The sequence below is a fragment of the Felis catus genome, chromosome B4, assembly GCF_018350175.1.
Source record: "Felis catus isolate Fca126 chromosome B4, F.catus_Fca126_mat1.0, whole genome shotgun sequence".
Lineage (NCBI taxonomy): Eukaryota > Metazoa > Chordata > Mammalia > Carnivora > Felidae > Felis > Felis catus.
This window is the reverse complement of record NC_058374.1, coordinates 119,599,243-119,622,555: the sequence shown is the minus strand read 5'-3', so window position 1 is coordinate 119,622,555 and position 23,313 is coordinate 119,599,243. Positions and strand designations below refer to the sequence as shown.

Sequence of the window (23,313 nt, the reverse complement as noted above, 5' to 3'; positions counted from 1 at the left end):
AAACACTTTAAATATATAAAAATATTTGTTAGCTTTTATTTTTCTCTGTATACAGATCATTTTAACCAAGTTTCTCATTCCTTTGTCCAATAAATCTCCACGTTTCCTGTCTGCCACTCTCATTCTTCCTTTTTCACACAACATTAAAAAGAATATTCTGTCTACCATAAAAGCAGGAGCCTTTGTGTCACCTCTTAAACACCTTCCTTCTAATGAGATTGATTGCGGTGTATTGTTACCCTTCATTTATTATCTCCTCAGTCCATGTTCAAGCCAAAGTCACTTAGTTTTGTGAAGGAAATTGTGTGAGACATTCTTCCAAATGCTCTAATAAAATTCAAATATATCACATCTGCTTCATTCCCTTAAACTAGTAATCTTGTAATTCCATCAGAAAAGCAATCAAATTTGGCATGCCTTTTTTTTTTTCCTTCATAAAGCTCAGCTTCTTATTACTTTTGGGTTTATTTCCTCTGGATGTTAACAGATTTTTTATTACTCTCACGATATTGCAAACTTGCCAAATTACAATTTTCAGGGTCACTTTCATCGTTTGAAAATCAGGGCTCTCTTTTCCTTTTGCCTCATTTTGTGGTGCATAAATATTTGGATTCCTGTTGATTCTACATACCTTATATTAACCAGATCCATTACTTACAGAGGATGGCAGTAAACATGAGGAGAAACAGGCAGAGGATGACCTCCCTGCTGCCAGCTGTCTGAAGCCACCTTCCCACACCATTTCCAAGTCATCCTGACTGACTTCATCATTTCCCTCTTACTAGCCACCAGGTCTCAGCTCCATTCCTGGGTTCTGTGATCTATACCCTGCTTTCCCCTTTACATGTTCTATTCACATTAGCTCATCTGCTTTTGCTGCCCTTTAGAAGAGAACTCACACCTAGTTCAATCTGCTTGGTTTTTTTCTCTCATGTTTCTGTTTGTTGACAAGTAAAGTTATTTTTACCTCCAGGACTATGACTGTCTTTCAACCACCCATAGAGTATTATTTGAATTTTTGCTTTTTCTATTTCATGATGCGGGCGTTGTTTTCAGGTTGGATGCTGTAGGGCCTGGTTCAGAACAGCAGCCCCTGTGATTCCTTCTCTTGGGTCTAACCAGGCTACACCCAGGTATAGCCCTACTAGATTGTATTATCTTGTTCTAAGGTCTCTGCTTCTTTTTTTCCCATTTTCTCATCCTTAATTACTTTCTTCACTGTTTATAAACTCATCAATAGGTACTTTCTTTCTGTACATTTTATTATGTTATTTTTTAGCTTTGTATCACTTAATACCTTTCTTCCCTCAACAAATACAACTATACCTCAAACTGTGTTGGGGACTTAATTATCTCATGCTTATTCCTGGAGAGTGGAGATCTTTTTGTTTCATTTATTCATTCATTTGTTCATTTATTAAACCAACATTTTTTTAATGTTTATTTATTTTTGAGAGTGAGAGAGACAGAGTACGAGTAGGGGAGGGGAAGAGAGAGAGGGAGACACAGAATCTGAAGCAGGCTCCAGGCTCTGAGCTATCAGCACAGATGCAGGGCACGACATCACAAATCGCAAGATCATGTCCTGAGCCAAAGTCGGACGCTCAACCGACTGAGCCACCCAGGTGCCCCTATTAAACCAACATTTAATGAGTAAGTACCTCCTGGTGGTCAAGTGGTCAGATACTGGGCTACAAAATGATGCCTCCTTTGCTAACATTCACAAGATCAGGAAGGAGTCAGCAATGGAAACAATTCTAACGCAGTGTGATGCATACTATGATGGTGGTATATTTACAAGGTCCAATAGGGGTGCCACCCTGAAGAGATGAAGGCTCTCAAGAAAAAGAATCTAATTGTAGTTCTGGGGGAATCGGGATGAGTTTCATAGGCAAACAAGAGAGAAGGGAAATGGTGTTTCATGGGAAGATGTAGTCTTTCAAGATGGGTACTCTCAACTTACTCTGATTCCTCTTTCCATATCTGCCCATCTTTATATTATTGGCAGATCAAGAAGAAACTAAAAGTCTGTGGGAAACACAGGCACAGAGGCCGAGGGAAGAAAATAAGTACTATATTTCTGTATGAGTTTATAAGGGCTGCTGTAACAAAATACCGCAGACTGGGTGGCTTAAGCAACAGAAATTTATTTTCTGACAATTCTGGAGGCTTAAGATCAAGATCAAGGTGACAGAAAGTTTGGTTTCTTATGAGGTTTTCTCCTTGACTTACAAATGGCTACCTTCTTACTGTGTCCTTACATGGCCATTTCTCTGTCTATGATGTTTATGTCCTAATCTTTTCTTCATATAAGGACATCAGACATACTGGATGAGGACCATCCTGACAACCCCATTTTTACTTAATTACCTATTTAAAGGCCCTATCTCCAAATACAGTCACATTCAGAGGTACTGAGGATTAGGGCTTCGGCATAGGAATTTGGTGAGGGTTTGGGGAAGAGACACAATTCAGCCCATAACAGTTTGTATTAAGTCTGTAGTAGTGTTTGAACCAATGGTATAACTGGTTTTCAGAATCACTGGACTTAACTAAAAGAATATATGATGAGCTGTTATCTGCTGAGCAAAGCTGTTTAAATGTTTTAAATTTATTCTAAGTGTTACTATAAATACCCTAGATTTCCCATGTAGCTCCATTTAGAATTAAAATATTACAGAAGCCATACCTCATTAAACACTAAACTTTGTCCCTAAAGGCCCAAGACACATGACAGTGTATGAACCCTTTCAGTACTGCTGTGGAAGCCACATCACGTTTATAATCACTGATGAAATGACTATGCTTTAAATTGCTTAATCTAGTAATTTGTTCCCACTGTAGAGATAAATTCATTTATCTTTATTTAGATGGATCATTATATAGAATTTCAGTGTAGATAAGAATATAGTTTGAGAAAAAAAAACAGCTTCTCAAAAATGTAACTGCTTCTTGGATCTCCTTTATGGAAAAAAAATTATATATATATTTTGTTAGATATGAAAGAATTTGAAATGTCTTTGCATTTTAGACACTCACAATTTTTCTAGTGTTGCCTGTGGTGGTCTGACAGGAAAGCTGTGTAATGATCAGAAGATGTCAATTCTAATTTTCACTGGGCCACTCACTCCTTCATGATTTGTGCAAGGCATTTAATTTTCCTAAGCTTTTGTTTTCTCCTTGGTCAAAAGCATGTGATTATATATATCAAACTTATTTCATATTTTATACTCTTGTGCATTTTTCCAGTGTAGGAATTATGTTGTTGAATTAATATGCAAGACAATGCTTAGATTTTAAATATCAGAACTTAGTTTTAAACGTTAATATAAATCTTGCGTTATGGTAGAAGAGAGAAAATTGTGGATGATAGTATTTATATGGGCAGAAAGTAAGAATGCCTTGCCAAGAAGGAATTGATTTAGAAAAAAATTTGAAATTCAAAAGGTGTCAGATATAAGAAACCTCACAGATCACCTATATTCCATGAAGAAATGGTTTAAAAATTAGACCATTAAAGTCATTCTTAAGGTAAAGTGAAAAAGATGTCTTTGAGGCAAATTTTGAAAGGGAAAAAGACCTAGGCCCAGTTCAAAGAGGTAGGAGGAAATTTAGATCCACTGAGGAAGGAAGAAATGAAATGGTGACACCTTCAGTGCCCCTACCCCAGGTCTGAGTCATCAAAGGAAGGACACAGGTGAGCACAGAGGAAGTGTCCTCTTATAAAATCTCCCATAAGGGACCATTGTTGTTATCGTCATGCACAAGTATTTTGTAACCACCACTGGCTCCAGCACGGAGTTGAGCACAGCACAAAAGAGGTCAGAATCCTGCTCCTGCCTCCTGGATGCTGACGCAGATGCTCAAGAGTGTGATGGCTATCCAGACTGGTGGACATGGACAGCCAAGTGTTTGCGTTTGTTGAACAAGCCTTGTTAGTAGTGGGAAGTGGAACTCGGTTAGGGGACCACCATTTCCATTTCCAGTTAATTGGGGAAGATTGAGCGGATGGGGTCGAACAGCAGGGCCTGAGCCTGTTTGCTCATCATCTCACAGCTGGACTCACAGCTGCCCTAACATCTCCTCCCAAGCGCTCCTGAGCTCTGTGGCTTACTTAAATAGGAAAGAAAAAAAGAAGGAAGGATAGAAGGATGGAAGGGAAGGAGAAAAAGAAAATAAAGAACACATATCCCCCAAAAGCTTTTCTGTTTGGTTCCTTTGTGTCTGGCAAATGCCTTCTGGGATAGCCACCTTTATTGGATTGTAGACCTGGCTCTGCCCACCCCTCACCCCTGCCTGCCCCTGAGGACAGTTGCCAACAGTCCTTTCTACTGCTGAGGAAGCGTGGAACTGGCTAGAATCAACATTTGTATGCTGACCCTGAAAGCAAGCAATAAAACAGTTAACATTTTTTTTTTTAGTATTTCTCACATGCTGGGTTTCTTCTAAGCGCTTTAGATGTGTTCTCATTGTATCTCCCTACCACCTCTAGAAGCTGGGGGCATTAGTACCTTTCTGTTACAGATAAGGGAAACCAAGGTGACAGCTCTTATAAACTCCCTGCAGAGCACAGGTGACCAAGCGAGGGCTGGGGCCCAGAGTGTCCTTCTTACTTACCTGCACACAAAGTGAAAATGATAGGCAGAGCCCTGCTGTTGACAAGACTACTTTCTGGTTTTCTGGATATTTTAGCATATTCCATCATGAGCTCTTCACATGAAGCAGAAGGTCTCATTATGCCCATTTTACAGAAAGAAGTGATACTCAGAGGAGTTAAATGGCAATGAGTGGCTAACTAGCCAAACTATTAGAAAAGAAGTAATGGACAAGGTTTCTTTTTTGTTTTCAAACTCAAATTTCCCACACAAGACAAAAGTTGGCAAATAACCTATTTATTTGTGTGTGTGCATGTGCATGTGCGTGTTATTTTGTGCTATTTGTAGCTCAGAATCAGAATATTGTGGAACTTTAATTGGATTGATGGTTTTTCATCCTATTAAAGATGGTTGTCACAATTCTGGAAACATCTAGATATCTGGGATTTGGGTTATTTTAATTTTTATCAGAACTGGGAATTAAACACTGAAAGATTGGGCCCTGGACGTGTATCTTTGGGATGTAGCTACATCCAGGGATTCACAGCTCCTTTGTCATCCGGGTTGACACAAGTCTTGTCCTGACTCACAGTCCTTAAACTCCTCAGTCAAAAAGTTCTCTTCCCAGGAATGTTTGGATCCGTGACTCTCTCTTGCATGGATGAAAAGTGGGGCCAAAGGCAGAAATCTCCTCCCCCAGGCCTGAGTCTAGTCACTTCTCAGTAAATATTTATTGAGCACCGTGGAAGGCACCGAGGATATAACTAACGATGAAGAAAGCATGAAAATTCGCATCCTCGTGGGCATACACTCTGAGTGTCCTTGGGGACATGCCATGGGAGAAGCAGAAGGTGCAAGAATTGCTCTGCAAGAGAACAAGCCACTGGAGCCACTGTGTTGTACACCTGAAACGAAGGTCACATTGTATGTCAACTATACTTCAATTTTTTTTTTTTTTAAAGAGAGAGAACAAGCCTCTCTGGGACATGCTGAGTGGGGCTCCTGACCAATCATCTTTGTGCCCTTGGACACACTTAACATCTCCAGAGTCTTTGTGTTTTCCTTCTACAAAAGAGGTACACAATATGTCTCTGAAAGGACTGTGTGGAAGATGAAAGGAAAGCAGCACATCAAGCTGACAGAGTGCCTGAGACATACAGGGTATGGAGTAAAGGTTAGTTCTCTTGCGTCACAAGAATGTTTTTGTTCCAGTACAGAGGACTTTCCTATCACAGTGCTCAGTTGGTAAGAGATTGGATAACTAGCAAGAAGTCATCGTAATAATTGCCCCCATTTGTCAAGCATTTATCATTCAGGACCAGGTCACATGCCAAGTGTGGCTACTATGTCAGCCCATTTTGCAGACTTCTGCTCTGCTTGGGTTCTTCTCTTCCTTCCGAAAGATAAGCAGCACATTCAGGGAAGTCTGTTTCCTGTGTATTTGGTATTTTTTTTCCCAAGAGACAATTAGTCATGCCATCAGTATTTGAGATAATTTGGGAAGCACTTTGTCTACACAGCCAAAGATTAATATCTGAATGCTCTATGTTCATTTAAAGCCATTAGATGGGGCACCTGGGTGGTTCAGTCAGTTAAGCATCCGACTTCAGCTCAGGTCATGATCTCACAGTTTGTGGGTTCGAGCCCCACATCCAGCTCTGTGCTGACAGCTCAGAGCCTGGAGTCTGCTTTGGATTCTGTGTCTCCCTCTCTGTCTCTGCCCCTCCTCCAATCATGCTCTGTCTCTGCCCCTCCCCCAATCACGCTCTGTCTCTCTCTTTCTCTCATAAATAAATAAATAAACATTTTTCAAAAAAGCCATTAGAGGGTTTTTTGGTTGTTGTTTTTTGGGGACTTCTTTCCTGACATGTGCATCCTGCAAAAGATTTTGAAACTATGTCTCAGCAATATGCACCATCCATGGATTCTTCCACCTCCAGACAGCTGGATTCCTAGTCTGGAACATGAGGCAAGCCACTCCTGGGACGTTCCAAGCAGCCCACACCTAACACCAGTGTTCCCGTTCCATGCGCAGCCCACACTTGGCGCCTCTCCTCCAGCCCCCTCGGGCCCAGGGTGTGCTCTGCCATGAATTACAGTTTTATTTATCTGAGCCTAGGCCTTTTTCCCTCTAGAATCAGAGCACCCAGAGCTGCTGAAACATCAATGCAGAATGCATTTTAATCAGTGGTGTGAATGGAGACAAAAGGAGAAGACTGTCAAACTGAGGCATCAGGGGAAGATGTTCTAGCAGCTAAGAGAAGGTGGGCCCTCGGGAATAAAACACCCAAGTGGGATTCAGAGTCCGCTTCTAACTCAGGGGATGCAGAGAAGGCTTCACCTCCTGTAAATGGCAGCAGCATTGAGAGGTAATATCCAGAAAGAGAGCTGACTTACAGTCCAGGAGACATAATTTGCTTTACAAAGTTTATGGAAGGAATGAAGATGACAGCTGCCTTTTTCCTACTGGTAGTCGCTGATTGCATTTGGTCGTATTTCATTTTGATTCAGCTCCTTCCTGTCTGTATGATATTACCGTTACATTTTTATGCCATTTCAGATTTTCTTTTGTTGTCACATGTTGGAAATGGATTACATTCTGCTTGTCTGTGAAACCACAGAGATTGTTTTGCAGGGAGATGGTCTCACACTGTGTGGACTGAAGAGGACAAAAGAGATCAGGTGCCAGAAAAGTCTGTTCTTGAGATGAGGTTTATTGTAATGGCTCTAAGAGGGATCAGGGTAATCCATTTGACCCGAAAGCTCATCCTAACCCGTAGTGACAGGAACAGCACAAAACATTACCCGGCTTCTCTGGATGGCTGCCTTGTGGTTACAGATCCTGCTTCTGTAAGAAATCCCTCTTCACAGGAAGTCATATGCAGTTTCTACGTTTATTTTTTCCCTATCTAATCCACCTGTATAACCTCAACTTTCCACATGGGGATTATTCATAAATTCAACAAACATTTGTGTAGCGCCTCCTATGTGTCTAAGCCAAGTGCTATATAAATATATATAGAAAAAAGCATGCACTCCACCCTTGCTTTAAACCTAGTGGAGAGACCAAGAAATAAAGAGACCATGGAGCCACGGTATGAAATTGCTGCAGCTTTGGTGGAAGCGTAGTGGAGGGGACCTCAACCAGAGAGAGGAGGGTCAGGAGAAACTTTCTGTAGGAAGTGACGCTATAGGGAGAAAGGGAGACAAGGGTGAGCTGGCCAGGCCATACTTCTTCCCAGGAGGAAGGTTGCACCTAGTGGCGAAGGAGGATTGAGAGAATGTTCCAGGCAGAGGAAGCAGCATCCACAAAGGCGCAGGGGCCAGAGAGAACACAGTATGTTCAGTGAATCTCAGGTCACATGGCCAAGCACTGAGCATAGGTGAAGCATGGCAAGAGATGACTCTGGAGCAGTGCATGAGGAGAGGGTCCCTAAAGCCTGCTTGAGGACCGGGCACCTTGTGGAAGAACCATCATAGGTACACTGGGGGAGCATCTCACTGGGGAAGCAGTAAGGCCAGGATAGTTGCTTCCTTTGAGCACCATAGAGTGTGGGGGAAGATACTGGCTTTTATGGCTACCAAACTGAATAATGCTGATGGTGTAAGCTCAGCATGCTTCCAGGCTACCTCCAAGAATATAGACTTACTTTTATGTTTAAGATAAATCTGGTGCAATGCATGCATGGGTAGGCAATGAGAATATTAAAAGATATTTACCCAACCCTTTTGCATCATCTACATTACAATTAGCTTTCTGTCAAGATGACCATGGAAACAGAATTCACTAACATATGTACCTCAAGAATTTCTCCAGTTACCCATTTAGCATTTTATTCCTCACTTGCTAATGGGCCAGTTTGTTTCTGTTCTGGTTTGTTGTCAGTGGTCCATAGTTGATATGAAAAAACAACACATTTTGTTTATCTATCAACCAAGTTGACATGACAAGAAGAATGACAGATTTTATTTATATAGAAGAATGCCCCTTCCCCTCCTCCTCACAATGTTGAACCTATACAACCAACACACTTTGTTCCTCACTTGGCTCATATTCTGAGCCATTTGGGTTTTACAGCCAAAAGGAACATCGGCACTCTAATTTGCATGGCTTGTGTCTCCTATTCATCTTGCTTGTGGAGAGCCCATTAGCAGCAGAGGTCACAGAGGCTGGGGTCCCGCAGAGCTGCAGGAAAACCCAGCTGTTATGTTCTTCTCAGGTGAGAGAGGACAGAACCTCTTTGTTATGGTTATTATGGTTAATAAATATTTTCTAATAGGATGAGGGGGGTGAACTACACTCTCCCGAGCATAAAAACTATTACACAGGGCGAGACTGGAGTTGCTTGTATCCTTGAAGGTCTTTGAAAAAGCATATCTTTATGACGACACAGATAAGTCAAGGACCTAAGAGTTTGGTGAAAACCCGCAATGTCGTGAATGGCTTTCAGACTGCATTGGAGGTCATGTTGAATGATCTGTTGGTTTTCATGTAGGAAATATGTTGGGTCATTAAATGCAACTGTCTGTGGTCAAGGTTATTATTTTGTACTGTGGCCAAAGAAAGGTCTTTGGGAACATATTCCTATCAAAAATCTCAGTTTGCACGTCACATTTCAGAACTCTAAATGAGCCTTGAATGTGTATTACTTTATATAAATAAGATGTAAAGCAAGATTGTTCTGAACAGTTTTTTGGTGGGGAGCGGGAGAGAAGGGGATGTACCTTATTGATTCATGCTTGAGACTGAGAGCCTATACTCTTTGGTTATATATTTTTTTCAATAAACGGGTTTTTTCAGACTGCCAAATTTGTTCCTATTAATCCATTTCCCCCAATATCAAAAAGTCAGTCATTGCCAAGTGGCATTATTTGAGCAAAGGATTTTGTGTAAAAGTGTCTGCTCAGTTTTAATGATGAAATTTCATAGTCTTGTGGTTGTAAAGCTGAGTTCCTCCTACTAAAATAAACAACAATTACATAAAATGATCTCTCAGTTTTTCTTTTTGAATAAGGATCATAAGGATAGCTGCTAGCTGTCTTGAGCACTTACTCTGTGCTGCTCACTGTTGAGATGCTTTGCCTGTATCAGCTCATTTGATTCTCCTCCAAACAGTCCTTTGAGCTAGGACTTCTGAGTATTCCCACTTCACAGATGAGAAAACGATAATACAGAGGGTTCCAGTAACCCTCCCACACTGCTGGGAAGCGGTGGGGCAGAGTCTGAACTCGGTCCGACTGACCCCACGGTCTGTGCTCTTGCACCATGCCGAGACCAAGTCATCAGTCTTACATTAAGAAAAGGAAACTTCGATATCAGCATAACCACCCCAAAATCTTATTACACCAAGGGATGATTCAAGCAATTTAGAATAAAAGAGAACTGACACACATTCTTAACCTTTAGAAATTGATACAGCAAATTTGTCTCTCAAAAATCATTACTGTATTTTTAAAAGAAAATTAAATTTAAAATATTGATAGCATTTTAAACATGTGGAAACAGGAAGGTCAGGATTTTTTTTTAATCATCTGTCACAGTAGAAAGCTAACCTCAAAATGACATGTTATTTTATGTCACTCTTTTTCAAAGTGTGAATCTCAGATGCTGTGATTTGCAGGAAAAAAAAAAAAGTGGCATATCAGAACTCAGAAAACCCAAGATTCACTACTGGCTTTTCTGTTAACTCTGGGTGACCTTGAACACATCACCCTCTGAGTCTCCGTTTCCACAAACTTAAAACCTTTTTCTTCCAGTAATCAACAGAGTTTGTGCCAGCTCTAATATTTTATGAATATCTTCAGACTAGAAATTAGTGCAGAACTTTTACATGCTGTCTTCGAATCAAAACTAATTATGTTCTTTTTTAAGATGATTCTTGTGGGTTTTATTTTTTCTCTTGATGAGATCAACAGCTGGGCAGACATTTTTTTTCAAACATTGTTAATTGGTCACATTAACTCTACCATCACAGTAGATCTTTGGTCATTTGCTGTAGATGGTAAGGTCTTCTCTTCCTCCTCCAGAAGACACTGTCAGATCCCGCACATAGTACAGAGCCATATGGGAACCATTAGAACAACAAGCAACAAGGATGTTCCAAGAAGGTCCTCCCAAAATTAGGCTCCAAGAAGGTCCTCCCAGAAAATTGATAAGAGAAATGCCAAAATCAGGATATGAAGCCTGATACAATTATATTAACAACATCTCCACTGAGAACTGGAAATTATGAAATAGCATAACTCCAAAAGAGAAGCTGTGTTAACTTTACTGAGAATTTTACCATAGCTATAGAAATGTAATGAGACTCTAATGTGAAGATATGGGATCCTTCCCACCTAACCTAACCCTGGAAATGAGAGGGGTTGGGAATGGGAGAAACGGTGAAGTGAGTCAGATCTGTCAGTGATCCTTTTTTTCTAATATTTATTTATTTGTGTGAGACAGAGATTTAGAGTGCCAGCAGGGTAGGGGCAGAGAAGGATGGAGAGAGAATCCCAAGAAGACTCTGCACCATCAGTGTGGAGTCCAACGCAGGGCTCAAACCCATGAACCATGGGATTGTAACTTGAGCTGAAGTCAAGAGTCAGATGTTCAACCAACTGAGCCACCCAGGTGCCCCTGTCAGTAATCCTTTTATGGACTTAAAACCACTCTGTTCCATTGCCCCTTCACCTCTGGAAAAAAATAAAAATAAATAAACAAATAAGTAAACTCATGTCAATGAAAGGGAGATGAAAGCAATTTTCATTGTTAGGCCCTTTAGTGGATAAGCAGCTTGAGGAAGTCTTTGCCAATGCACCATTGACATTGTGGTTTTCTTCTTCCTTTGATAGGCCTACAGCATCCTGCTCTTTCTTTCCCCTTCTAATTCTGTGCACATTTTAAGTGCAGGCTGTAGCATGCTTCTTTATCAAGGTGTAATTAAGACATTAGTATTCATTCAGTTAGCGCAAGGTGTGCCTGTATCTCCGAGGAGCAGAGATAGACAACAAAGGGTCAAACTTACTGAAATAAAAGTATGGCATCTTTTCTTAAATTTCAAAGGCCCTGAGTTTGGCATTTATGTGAAGAGCGGACATAGACAGCATCAGCATACAATGAGAAATCCATGGTCCCTTTCAACTTCCTTTGTTCATAGAATATATTTCAGTGTGTGTGTGTTCAGCATCCAGGTGTATTAGGACACTCAAGACTGTAAAAACTCATAGGTTTTTAAATCTTCAAGATTGCAGAAATTGCATGCATACATTAACAGAACAGGTTTTCAAAATCATCTTGGAATGAAGGAAAACGTGAGTAGCCTACAAGAAACATATGGTTCGAGCTGTTCATTCCATTTGCATTTGTTTCTGAGAGCTGTGCTTATTGCAGCTTATAAAATCAATTCAATTTAGCTTTTGCTTCTCTGTGCAATCAATTATTTTCTTTGTAATAAAGAAAATATGAGCCAAAAATATGGATCTGAAAATGTTTTTATCACAAGTCAAGATGTCCGTATATTGACCTAAATATAAGCAAGACTGAAAAGTCTCCTTACAGAAAATCCAAGATATTAGGGTGCTTTTTCCATTTTGCTTACGCGGATCTTAAGAAAAATGGAATATGTAAATGTCAATTGTTTAGAAGACTACACAGCCTATACTTTTACATCTCCTGGGCTGTATTGATCTAAATGTTGTCTCATACATTATCAATTTGAATTTGGTCAACTACAGTGCATTGCATAAAAGATTTATTTTCTCTATTGTTGCCACTGGAAACATTGAATCAACATCCAAATTATACTTTTCTGATAAAATTCTTAATCTAACAAGTCTTTTCTGTTTGTTGTCATTCATAGCTTTACTTCTGATTCATGATTAATCACAGCTCATGTGTTCAATCGCTATAAACTGTTTGTAATGGCTTCTTTGTAGCTCTTAGGTTTCTCTAATCTCCCTACAGTGAATTACAGTAGAACTCAATTCATTTGTTGGCATTATTAAATAGTTGATTAATGCCAGGTTTTAAATTGTTAGTCTTTTCTTATTTTTATAAAGAACTAAAATCAGGATTTGCTGTTCTTGCCAGAAATCAGTGAAAATTTTCAAAATATTTCTCTTTGAAACCTTGGGCTCTGATACCCTCACATATGTGAATGTTTTATTGAAGTCATTTTTGGTGGCTTGAGCTCCATTCTTACTTGTCAGGTTAGAAGTTCTGGCATTAGACCCAAAAGCTCTTCCAGAACCCAGCCCTTCTCCTCTTCAGGAACCAAATTAGTTCACAGGAATGAGAATGTCTTCAGCAAAATGTATCACAACAAACTAGACCCAACATTTTTTAGTAAACAGAAAGTCCACGGAAACATGCATTTACTCACTTGCTGGAGATCCCAGAAAGAGATGATAATCCTACAAGAAGCCAGAGTCTTTTTAATATAATTGGGTAATATATGTTCCCCTCTTACTCCATGGGAAACAGATGCTGCGCAAGACTCACTTCCTGCAGGAAAACTAGCAGAAATGCTAACGCTGCGTTTCGTTAGATCTGCCAGAGAGCCCAGTTAGATCTGCCAGTGAGCCCAGATAGGACATCGCAGTTTTCAGTGTGAAAGAAAAATCCCATCCCTGTTTCGTGGCCGTTTACTGCCGCGGTAGAGGGAAGGTCGGATTCCCTAGCAAGGATTAAGACAGAGTCCAACCCCAAACTGTTCTAGCCTCACTTCTCAAAGCACTGCTAAAAGAACCCTCTCTTCCATTCAACTGGCCAACTTTTCCTCTAAACACACCATGTACAATCCAGCCACTCTCTTTTACTCTGAACTATGCCTTTTTGTTGATCCTGGAGCTTTCTTTCTCAGGCCCTGGGGATGGAGGGAGGAGTGCAGGGAGAAGGTAGGGGAGTGCCTTGAATTACTAACATTGCCCAAAACTGTCTATGCACCAAACACTGTCAGGAATCTGAATACAACTTAAAGTGTAACTATTGTCAGGTAGGTGGTCTATGATATTTTTTAACATTAAGAGGGGAAAAGACCATAGTGTTACATTACAAAATGTAGCTATAAACTTGTTTACCTACGTTTCCGTTTGAACACTCTCATTTCATGAACCATTCATTTAACTTTGTTTTTAAATTTTGTATGATATTCTCACATATGATGTCCTTACACGTGTCCTCAACTGACTTGCAAATACCTTGAGATCAGAAGCCACACCTTCATTCATTTCCTGTGTACTGATCCCCATAAATAGCTCTTCAGCTTTTATTTTATGCTTACTAACCCTCTACCCTAGTCAGCTTCATTCATCCAATCAATCAGTGGCACCAACTTTCACCACACCAAGACCATGAAGGTAACTAGGCATTTTCTCTTAGAACGTACTGCCAGAGGGTAGGAGGAAACTTTTGGAGGTGATGGATAGGCTTATGGCATAGTTGTGGTGATGATTTCACAAGTGTGTACTTATTTCCAAAGTCATTAAGTTATGTACATTAAATAAGCACAGCTTTTTGTATGTCAATCATGCTTCGATAACGTAGCTTAAAAAGAAAGAACTTACAGTTTCTCTATCTCTAGACATAACCAAGTAGCACCTAGACTTACCTGTGCAGAGAAACATGTGTCTCTCCTTCACTCCAAAGCTAACCATTCTGTCTGTGCCCCAGGCCCATCCCCATTCTCCCTCTCCAAAACCAATCTGTTCTTCTCTCCTTGTAGCCTCATGGCTTCCTGCAGTGTCACCCCATCTCCCCGTGGTTGAGATCACTGTGCTTCTGCAGTATCACAATAACGGCAATTGTCTAGGCCTGGCTCGCAGTATATCCCATTTCTGACTCATGCAGGTGTATCAGTACTTAACATGCATCCCTTTTCCCTGTGGACATCCTATTTCACCTCCAAAACCTAGCTTAACATATCCTTGCCTCCAAATGTCCTTGGTCCTCTCAGAAAACTACTTTCCATTCTGTGCTCCCAAGACCTGTTGTCTTTGAATATAGTACCAATCACAGCCTGACAGGGTGGTGTGTTAGGTACACACATGCTTCCCCATTAGATTGAGAACTCATTGCATGCAAGGGTTATGTCACCATGACTCATTCTATCTCCATTGCATGGCTTTCTCATATAATTGACATTTAACAAATGTTTGTGGAATAATTATGCTTTCTTTCCTCTCACCAGGTAGGACTTGATAAAAGTAAATACTCATGTCATATCATGTCATTTGTGTTCTCAGACAGACTTTTTCTCTTGATAATGTGCCTTCCCAATGGTTCTTCTAGACATAGAAGAAAATATGCTTTAATAAGTCTTTTGGCTTTTCTTCTTTGTCCCTAGCTAGTTGCAATCATCTGTCCTCCTAGGCTCACAGAGATTATTCAGTATCTGCCTGTGGCTACCCTTCCCCTTATCCTCATCTTACACCACCCGACCCCATGTAACCTCTAGAAGAAAGAAGCAAATAATTGCACTGGCCACTGACCTCACAGTCATATTCAGTAGTAAAGCATAAGGAAAGGACAATATTTACTAATCCTGCACCAAACACATGCACGCATGTACATGTTACACACACACATATAAATCATCTCGTTTTGTTAACATCAGTTTATATACATATAGTCAATACACTATGTGCTTTCAGTAGATCTATGAAGGAGGTATTACTATCATGTCCATTTCACAGATGCAGAAATGGAAGCTGGGAAAGGTGAATATCTTCCCCGAGATCCAGCTCTGAATATTGGAGCTAGGAATTAAACTCAGGTCTGCCTTGCATCAAAGCCAATTCATTCTGTTATGCAAACTGCTTCAAAAATAGGGGAAATCGATTAATATTAATGATTGTATGGCCTGTATGTGTGACTGTGTAGATTATTCATAGCTACACTGTATATACATCATAAAAATATAAATTATTTATTAAGCCATGATGTATAAGACCTCACATATGTTCCTAACTGCTGATATATGCACCTCACAGAAGAACATTATTCACTGGGGAGTTATTTATGTTTGTAACCTTCCTCTTAGAGGACACTCCATGATTCAGATAAGAAAATCAAGGCCCAGAGAAGAGCAGACCCTTCCCAAAGGACAGAATTCTAGAGTTCCAGAGCATCACCCCATCCTGGACTTCAAAGTATAGGTCTGACTAACTGCGCTTTTTGAAGAAACACAATACATCAACCAGTTTGTCTTTCAGGAACAAAGTCGACACTCCCCATAAGGATCCCAAACAACAGAGTAATTTGGAAGGGACACCATGCTCATACAACAATGCCAGTTGTAAAGAGAAGACGGGAAAGACAGCAAAGGCATTTTGCAGATCAAAAATATTTGAAGACCTTGTCTCTGAAAAACTCATGGGCTGAGAGCCAGTTTTGAATTCCATATTCCCCCCTTCCCAAACTTTTCATACTGATTATATATTTATATAAGCAGTCCAAGATTTTAAGCCACTAGAATCCTAGAAATTATATACAGGTAGAATTATGGAGAAAAAAAACTGATTATTTTAGCTTTCCTTAATTTTCTTCATCTAGCAATACTCTACTTACTGAGCACCAGCTATGTGCTAGGTATTTCATATAGTTTGGGTGAAGAACCAGAAGCAATTATTTTCAACATCAAAAAATTAAATATGTTCCAAAATATGCTTCTACTTTCAAAAATTGATGAATAATCACATTAAGCAGCAATAAATGACGTGTGGGGATATTTAAGGCACTGAAGCCCTTCGGAATGAGCAGATCAGCAAAATGCAACACCAGAAGAACAGGTTTGGGCACTATAAATATGGCTACTGCATATTTCACCTCTCTTGACAACCATAGCAAGGATGTAGAATTCATGTACCTATCTTTAGAATTGTCAGAGAAGGTATTTACTGAAAAATAAGTAATTTGCAAGGAGGGAGTCTGTAAAGAGATTGTTTCTAAAGGGTAAGAACTGTTTAGTAGGATTGAAATAACTCTGTGGGAAATGGGTGAAATCCTCAATGACTATCACTTTAGTTAACACTGAGGAAGTAAAACAATTGTTCCCCTCATTCTGTTTCCAAATGGAAAATGCACCCCATCACTTTTAAGCCACCATTTTTACAACGCTCTTGTGCCATCCGAAGTGTATTCCTGATTTCTAAAAGGCGTGTCAGAAATATGTAAGAAAGGCCACTGCAGTATGGAACTTAGAATTCTATTCTAAACAGTCACCTGGCTTTGGCTCCATGGTAAAGAATGCGCAAGTGTTGAAATCTAACAGACCTCGTTGCTTGCATAACCTCCCCGAACCTGTTTCCTCATTTGTGAAATAGGGGATAATATCACTTTCCATACAGGTTGTAAGGATCTGATGTGATAAATTATGCATAAAGCCTGGCCTGTAAACTAGTTTTATATGGCTTTCCAGCCCTATCACTACATTATCATCTACTCCTTTTAAGTCTTAACAATTTATTTCGGTGGTAGAACTACAGGGAACAAATGCAGTTAAAGCACCTCTCCTGCCCTAAAATATGTAAATTGTTTCCTACAGTACCGTTTCCTGGAGTAGTTTCTCTTCCCACCCCCTGACACATTCCTGATTCCCCTGGCAGTCACACCACCCACTGAATGGTTCAAACACTTTCCTGGTCTACTTTGAGCAACTGTGAGTCCTTCTGTCTGCACAATTATTTTTACATGCCATACATATTTAATTAGGAGAGCACGGAAACTACTCCAGGGCTGAGGAATAGTGATGTTTGTGTGCTTCTCCTGTGGGGCTTGCGTGTGGACCAGTTTGGTTGACGTGTCTTGCTGACGAGACCAAAGAGGTGGCCTCCATCCACATATGAGCAAACCCGTCGCTTCATTCCTGGACCCGGATCGTAACTCAGCCTGCGCGTGGAATGAGATCCACCAGGTGTTAGGTCTTCTGTCTTCCCGTCACTTGTCTTCACCATCCCCAGGTTGGCATTATCTGTTCGTTAGAACAACAAATAGGTTCTACCAGCCTGCAACATGCCAAGCCAACATGCTAGCATGCCAACATGCTAGGTTCTGGGCTGAATCAAGTCGACATGTACCCCTGCCCTCGTGGGGCCTGCAATCTAGTTTGAGAGGGAGACAACAGATAAGTGGACAAGCAAATATAAATTCTAAAAAGAACCATGTGAGAAATGAACAGAGTATGGTTAGGGGAGTGGAGGAAGGACCTACTTAAAGAGGGTGGCCATGAAAGGCCCCTCTGATGAAGCATATCTGGCTGAGTCCTGAGTGTATAGAAGGACCCAGCACTGGGAAGCGTGTAAACAGTGTAAGTTTCAGTGACACACAGGGAGCCCTCCATGCTGGGTGCTGTGGCTACTGCGAGACGTGAGAACGCGGCCTCTGCTCAACGATAGGACCAAGACACATTACCATACTCTCCCTGGGTCCTTGGTGGTATCGAAAAGCTTCGCCCAGCACAAGGAGAAAGCACATCCCACCCAGTGACCACTGGTGGGGTCACTCTCCATCCAGTGACCACCCCACCCAGTCCCCAAGGGAATTTTGTAGACACAAGTGGTATGAATGTAGGCTTATTCAAGAACCACACCTCTCTGAAAAAGCATTGGAAGCAGTAAAGTTGTAAACTGTGACTTTGGAAGGCAAAATTCATTCTTTCCCATACTTCACATCCAGATCTTCATGTTTTAGGTAAATTGACCCAGAAAGACAGAAAAACAACTCAGTAAGCTCTCTCAACCATGGTTGAAAAGATACCTTTGCCAGTCAAATGGTCCTAATACAGTATCCAGCTCCTATCACCTTTTGCACTTTTCTAGAATTCCTTAACAAGAATCTGACATATTTTCCTCTTGTTTTTTTTTCTTTTTTTTCTTTTTTTTTTCAATATATGAAATTTATTGTCAAATTGGTTTCCATACAACACCCAGTGCTCATCCCAAAAGGTGCCCTCCTCAATACCCATCACCCACCCTCCCCTCCCTTCCACCCCCCATCAACCCTCAGTTTGTTCTCAGTTTTTAAGAGTCTCTTATGCTTTGGCTCTCTCCCACTCTAACCTCTTTTCCTCTTGTTTTTTTTTTTTCTATCACTTTGTTTTTATAGAATGGTTTATATTTTTCAAAAGACTTTCACATCTTTTTTGGTTCCTCATAAAAACTCTGTGAATGAAGAAGACAGGTTTGAAGCATTAATGAAGCAGAAAGTTAACAGAACTTCTGCTTTGGTTTCTTTGCAAAGTATCCCCCCTCCCCAGCCATGAGTTTTCTGTGGAATACAGAATATACCTTTTTTGTTTTTTAATATGGAATATGTCTTACTCCAAATGTTCATTTTAACAGGGTAGGCAATATGATGGAGTGATGAAAGATACAGGCTTTGTGACGAAAAGGGATGGGTGTGTGTGTGCACACGTGTGCATGTTTAATCAGGGCGCTGCCATCTTAAGCCTCAGCTTCCGCCACTCACACCCTGCCCCCCTACCCCTGTAAACAGTGATAACAACACCAAACTTGAAAAGGGTTTTTGGGCAGTAAATGAGGTAACAAGGAAAGCACCCAGCTCAGTGCCTATGTGAAGGTGCTTTGCCCTCCCTTGGCCACTTTCTTTTTCCTCAACACTCAGGAGAGGCTGAGCCCAGCAGCTGCGTAAAGAGTAGTACTCACAGAGGCTTGCCTTCCCCGCCAAACCCGTTCCTCCGCCTTTCTGCAACACCATTCTCCCAAGCCCAGTTTTCTGGAGTCATCCTTAAAAAACCTCCCTCTCCTTTACCACCTACAAATGATACTCACCATCCCTGCCCTTTCTGCTGCCTAGACAATTCTCAGATCCGCTCCTTCCTCTCATTGCCATTCATTTATTCATTCAGTGACTGTTGAGTACCTACTACCTGCAGCCACTACACTGGACTCTGGGAAAACAGGAGGGAACAAGCCTGAATTCCTGGCACTCATCCTCACTCAAATTATTTCAGTTTACTCGCCTACAGACAGTGTCTCCTTACTCCAGTCCATTCTCAGTATTGGCATCAAAATTATTGCCCTAAGCAATACTGATCTCTGATCTCCTCAATTCTGATATCCTTTGCCTTCTTTACAACCGTGACTGGTTTCCCAAAGATTTCAACGTGGTAAAAACGGCCCGTATTTACTGAGCCTGTACTATGGGCCAGGCATTGTTTTAAGCACTTTACATGTATTGTCTAATTCAGTTGGAAGACCAAATGCCTTTAGAATACCCTTAAATCTGGCCACAGCCCACCCCCACCACTTCCTCCCCTGCCACTCACACATCCAGTTCTTCTTGCCAAAATCAATCAGATGTTAAAACCATACACGGACATGTCATGTTCTTGTGTTCTTGCATGCCTCTGAGCTTTTGCATGGTATTTCCTCTGCCTGGAATTCCCTTCCCTTAGTTTTCTACCTGGAAATCCAACTCATCCCTGAAAGTCTTCCTCCGACACCATGAAATCATCTGCAGCTCCCCCTGGATCAGGTCACTTCTGACCCTCTGCTTTCATAACACTGTGTGTGCCCTACACAACCTTGCATCACTGACACAGTCAACCCTGGATGCGGATTTCTGATGAATACCTGAACACTACAGACTGCATTGTTGGGGTCTCACACCACAACGTGACTCTCAGAACAGAACTGCCAGTACAGACCTGGAAGTGCAGGAGTGTAACAATTCTATCAAGGGCACAGGCACCAACTTTTATAAAACGTGCCATGACTCCTTCATAAGCTTTCTTTCTTTCGTGTTTTGCACTTTAAGTAGCAAAAGTAGTAGAACTCCATGCTTGGTTAACATTGTTCCCTTATTCCGTGGAAGGTTAGGTCTTGGCTAGCCTGGGTGCTATGAAAATGGGGGCATCGGCAAGCCAGGCAGAGAGAGCTGGAGAGAAGCTTTGTTTTTCCCCTAAAATGTTGCCTCTCTGGTGTCCATCACTGCCGTTATGTGGAAGATAACTTACAAGCCTCCAAAGGAAGCCTCCTGCCTAAATTTAATCAAAGATCAAACTGACCTCTTGGAAAAGGAGTATTTGCTAAAGGAAGACCAGGCACTTATAATATTTGATGTTTAATGCCCAATTATCCATCTCCCCAAAAGTCACCAGTTCTGGGAAATATGACAGTCATCAGGAAGTATGGCAATGAGAAGCTCTTCTATTTCCTGAGATGAAATTCAGCAAAGACATAAGCAACAAAAGATGTTTAATGCTGACCTTTTGGAAATTGATTTTTTTTTCCATTTAATTAAGATAGGGTTCTAAATAGTAAGTATGTCATGGAGTGTCTGTCTGTCTCATTTGGAAGTCCAGTAAATTTTCTGAAGGCATGAAGATTTAATCATCAAGTAAACTGAACTAATCAGACAAAGCTCATTTGTTCTGTTGTCTTCGTGATGCGTTCAGATTCCCCGGCTTCCTAATAAATTGCTTGGCGGTCAATCCAAATTAACCAGAGACATACATCTGTTTGACCTTGCATATAGACAAGATATTAGCCATGAAGCCATTACAAGTAATATATTCAACTTCTAACTTTAAACACTCTTCAATTTAAGCCCTTTTATATTGAGACGAATAGTTTATAGAACCTTTTCTCCCTGCAAAAATCCTCATAAATGAGGGCATTGTTACTATTTTAAAATTAAGCCCATCTTCTTCAGTTTCTACATGACTAGAGCTTTTGCAAATAGCCATGTAAATGGTTACAAAATAGAAAAAAAAAATGTTTGAAAAGTTGCATTTTATTAAATTTCTAGCTAGATGTGATTATTTTTTCTCTCAAATTCACAATTTAAATTATTCAGTTTTTGGTTTGCCCAAATGCAGTCTTTTTTTAGGAAACAAAAAATAAGCTACACTTATGTAAGATTCAAGTGCTTCATAAACCACTATGTTAATAATACTTGTTTTTTAAATGTTGTGTGTGGAAAGGTAGCGTCTCTTTTCTCCCAGCCTCCTCAATTAGCATTTCTCATACGTGACATTTTCCTAAGAGACACTGCAGTTAAGGAGCCAAGAATCCTGCAATGATTTTTACGTCTGCTCATTGTTTTCCCTCAGGGAGCCTTCAACATGTTCTGTCCATGTTCATGAGATATAAATCTCATTTTTTATGAATCTTGGTAAGAGAAGAGATTAAACCTAAATAAAAACAAATACTGGGGCAAGGAAGCCCCTTTCATCTCAAAGAATTAAAATATGAGGGGCTCCTGGGTGGCTCAGTCAGTAAAGCATCCAACTTCAGCTCAGGTTATGATCTTGTGGTTTGTGAGTTTGAGCCCCGCATCAGGCTCTGTGCTGACAGTTCAGAGCCTGGAGCCTGCTTCAGAGTCTGTGCCTCCCTCTCTCTCTCCCCCTACCCTGCTCGCTCTCTCTCTCACTCTGTCTCCCTCAAAAGTAAACATTAAAAAATTTTTAAAAAGAAAAAGAATTAAAATACGAGGTTTTAATAGTTGAAACATCTTGCCTGAAATAAAGTTGGGAAATTCCTGTAAAAGTTGAGATTAGAAAACAATCATTTTTTATAGACTAGAAGTGAACTTTGGCATTTAAAGTCTTCACCAAAAATCCTAAATTACTTGAATCCTCTAAAGATTGAACCAGGGATTTCAGGAAGATTGAATTTAAGCATGGTCGGAAAAAAAAGGTGACATCAATACATATGATAATAACATTGAAGCATTTTCATCATTAATTATGCATTTCATGGATTTCAAGTGTCCACTGTGTGAATAACATATTAATTAATTAATGATACGCCCATACTCTCATCATTCTAGGGCAGCATAAGAATAAATTACCAATTTTTCATCATATATAGTTTTTGTGTCCAGCTTAATGTTGTAATTATGTTGAAGTAAAAAATGAGTAATTCCTCACTGTGTGAAGGACATTATATGTAGGTAATGAGTTCAGTGACAATTGTACATTAAACTATTTTATACCAAATACTAAATCACTGTTTATTGCTTGATTTTCATTGGAGGCTTATAAATTATAATGAATTATATTGGCAAGTGGGGATATTACTTTTGCATTTGATAGTTCATCATCTAGTTTTTAGAAAGCATTGTTCTTTTTTGCTTTTTTGTCTTGAGCTCATAAAATTGATCAACAAGCTTACAAACCTTATACAAAATAAATATACTGTAGTTCATTTTTTATACAGTATACCAAGTAGTTTTTTTTCTCTTGGCGCATCACTAATTTGATGCTATCATTTAAAGGTCTGTTGCTGTTATTCGTTTTGAGATGTCTTTGTTTTAGTCTGGTCTGGTTTAGTTTTGAACCACCTTCTAATATACTACCTGCTAGGAATACAAAGAGAATAAGGCTTATTGCTGCCTTCAAGGAGATTTTTGCCTGGGGCGCCTGGGTGGCGAAGTCGGTTAAGCGTCCGACTTCAGCCAGGTCACGATCTAGCGGTCTGTGAGTTCGAGCCCCGCGTCGGGCTCTGGGCTGATGGCTCAGAGTCTGGAGCCTGTTTCCGATTCTGTGTCTCCCTCTCTCTCTGCCCCTCCCCCGTTCATGCTCTGTCTCTCTCTGTCCCAAAAATAAATAACCGTTGAAAAAAAAAAAAGGAGATTTTTGCCTAAAGGAAACACATAAACACCTAGCTGTAGCTCAGTAAGATAGGTGACAGGGAATAGATGACAAGGGTGTTGGTAGAAGTTTCATCTTTCACAAAAGTAGTATTTGACTTGATCTTGAAATATTGAAAG

General features: G+C 40.3%; 1 protein-coding gene and 1 long non-coding RNA gene across 22 annotated transcripts in view; one reads left to right on the top strand and one right to left on the bottom strand.

Annotated features, from left to right (window-relative positions):
* Positions 1-23,313, top strand: part of ANKS1B (ankyrin repeat and sterile alpha motif domain containing 1B) — a 1,072,204-nt gene that overhangs the window by 947,635 nt on the left and 101,256 nt on the right. The window lies entirely within an intron of this gene.
* The window catches only part of LOC111561410, a 53,032-nt gene continuing 39,744 nt past the window's right edge, over positions 10,026-23,313 (bottom strand). For 2 of the 3 annotated variants that reach the window (XR_006601004.1, XR_006601005.1), the window contains exon 5: positions 10,034-11,273. This is a non-coding gene — a long non-coding RNA (uncharacterized LOC111561410). Of the gene's footprint in view, positions 11,274-23,313 lie in introns of all 3 variants that reach the window. The other variant, XR_002743994.2, reaches the window with a different exon arrangement.